Here is a 2,869-nt window from a genome sequence, read left to right as displayed (position 1 = left end):
TGTTGGCTTGCCTTGCTAGATTGGGGAAGTTCTTCAGGATAATATGCTGAAGAGTGTTTTCCAACTTGGTTCCATTCTCCCTGTCACTTTCAGGTACACCAATCAAATGTAGATTTGGTCTTTTCGCATAGTTCCATATTTCTTGGAGCCTTTGTTCATCTCCTTTCAATCTTTTTTCTCTAATCAGGTCTTCTCAACTTTATTTTATTGAGTTGATCTTCAACCTCTGATATCCTTTCTTCCACTTGATCAATTTGGCTATTGATACTTTTGTATACTTCACAACGTTTTCATGCTGTGTTTTTCAGCTCCATCAGGTCATTTATGTTCCTCTCTAAACCACTTATTCTAGTTAGCAATTCGTCTAACCTGTTTTCAATGTTCTTAGCTTCCTTGCGTTGGGTTAGAACATGCTGCTTTAGCTCGGAGGAGTTTTTTTATTACCTACCTTCTGAAGCCTACTTGTGTCAATTTGTCAAACTCATTCTCTGTCCAGTTTTGTTCCCATGCTGGTGAGGGGTTGTGATTCTTTGGAGGGGAAGAGGCGTTCTGGTTTTGGAATTTTCAGCCTTTTTGCTCTGGTTTTTCCTCATCTTCGTGGCTTTATCTACCTTTGGTCTTGATGTTGCTAACATTTGGATGGGGTTTCTGTGTGGACATCCTTTTTGTTGATGTTGATGCTATTTCTTTATGTTAGTTTTCCTTCTAGCAGTCAGGCCCCTCAACTGAAGGTCTTCTGGAGTTTGCTGGAGGTCCACTCCAGACCCTGTTTGCCTGGGTATTACTGGCAGAGGGTGCAGAACAGCAAAGATTGCTGCCTGTTCCTTCCTCTGGAATCTTTGTCCCAGAGGGGCACCTGCCAGATGCCAACCAAAGCTCTCCTGTATGAGGTGTCTGTTGGTCCCTACTGGGGGGTATTTCCCAGTCAGGATACATGGGGGTTAGGGACCCACTTGAGGAGGCAGTCTCTCCCTTATCAGAGCTTGAACACTGTGCTGGGAGATCCACTGCTCTCTTCAGAGCTTCCAGGCAGAGAGGTTTAAGTCTGCTGAAGCTGGGCCCCCAACTGCCCACCCCCAGGTGCTCTGTCCCAGGGAGGTGGGGGTTTTATCTATAAGTCCCTGACTGGGGCTGCTGCTTTTTCTTCACAGATGCCCTGCCCAGAGAGGAGGGAACCTGGAGAGGCAGTCTGGCTGCAGTGGCCTTGCTGAGCTGTGGTGGGCTCTGCCCAGTTCGAACTTCCTGGCGGCTTTGTTTACATTGTGAGGGTAGAACTGCCTACTCAAGCCTCAGCAATGGCGGAAGCCCCTCCCCTCACCAAGTTCAAGAGTCCCAGGTTAAGCCAAGCTCAAGCGTCCCAGGTCAAGCTCAGACTGCTGTGATAGCAGCAAGAATTTCAAGCCAGTGGATTTTAGCTTCTGGGCTCTATGGGGGTGGGACCTACCGAGCCAGACCACTTGGCTCCCTGGCTTCAGCCCCCTTTCCAGGGGAGTGAACAGTTCTCTCTCGCTGGTGTTTCGGGCACCACTGGGGTATTGAAAAAAACAAAACAAAACAAAACTCCTGTGGCTAGCTCAGTGTCTGCCCAAACAGCCACCCAGTTTTGTGCTGGAAACCAGGGCCCTGTTGGCATGGGCACTGGAGTGAATCTCCTGGTCTGTGGGTTGTGAAGACCATGGGAAAAGCACAGTACCTGGGCTGGAGTGCATGGTACAGTCCCTAAAGGCTTCCCTTGGAAAGGAGAGGGAGTTCCCCAACCCCTTGGGCTTCCAGGTGAGGCAATGCCCCACCGTGCTTTGGATCCCCCTCCTTGGGCTGCACGCACTGTCCAACCAGTCCCAATGAGATGAACCAGGTACCTCAGTTGGAAATGCAGAAATCACCTGCCTTCTGCGTCCATCTCACTGGGAGCTGTAGACCAGAGCTGTTCCTATTTAGCCATCTTGCCAGCAATCTATATAGGTGTACATTCTTTAAAAGAAAAGATCCTTTCTTTTTATTTACATTTTTTTTTTTTTTGAGACAGAGTCTTGCTGTGTAGTCCAGGCTGGAGTGCTGCAGTGGCATGATCTTGGCTCACTGTGACCTCTGACTCCCGTGTCCTGGTTCAAGCAATTCTCCTGCTTCAGTCTCTGAGTAGCTGGGATTACAGGCACACACCTGTGTGTGCTCAGATCTGATAATGGAGGTTAAATTTCTAGGCGAAGCTTGTCTTAGTCCTGGTATAGGCTTCATGTTGTTTAATTGGTAATTTCAATTTCAACTGCTGTTCTAGATCAGTTTAACTAAATTATCTGATTTTATAGTTCAATTTTAGCCTGCATATAAGCTAATTATTTTACCCTGATAAAAGACATCATGACTAATAGATATATTGAGAGGTATAACACAAGATTCAAATCTGGAGAAATTTAAAGATATACTGACAGGCTCTGTATAGAAAATCTTAGGTACTTTAAATGCATTGATGAAAATCATATGAAAGACATGTCAATATACTTTATATCCACTACGTCTCTGAGACAGGCATGCCTTTTTTGTAGATTTTACATCAATTTTTGAATGCAAAATATGAGATGTTTGGTATATTTCTGGGACTTTTCAAACTGACCCTAAACTCTGCCTGTTTCAAGCTGGGTCCTTGGCAAGACAAAGGCCAACAGTTGTTCAGACTGCATTACTAGCATCCGTGTCTTTTGACCCTTTTAGCCAAATATATTCAATTTTTGCTGGAAATATGCATTTCAGGTCAGGATGCATTAGAAATCTTGTGGCACACTTTGACGGGAGAAACACATGAGGAACTCCTAGGTTTCAGGATACATAATCAAGTTCTCTTTCACTAAATAATGATTTTCTTTTTGGTAAA

Source organism: Nomascus leucogenys, chromosome 3, assembly GCF_006542625.1.
Source record: "Nomascus leucogenys isolate Asia chromosome 3, Asia_NLE_v1, whole genome shotgun sequence".
NCBI classification, from domain to species: domain Eukaryota; kingdom Metazoa; phylum Chordata; class Mammalia; order Primates; family Hylobatidae; genus Nomascus; species Nomascus leucogenys.
The sequence above is the reverse complement of the archived record's forward strand: the minus strand, read 5'-3'. Positions refer to the sequence as shown.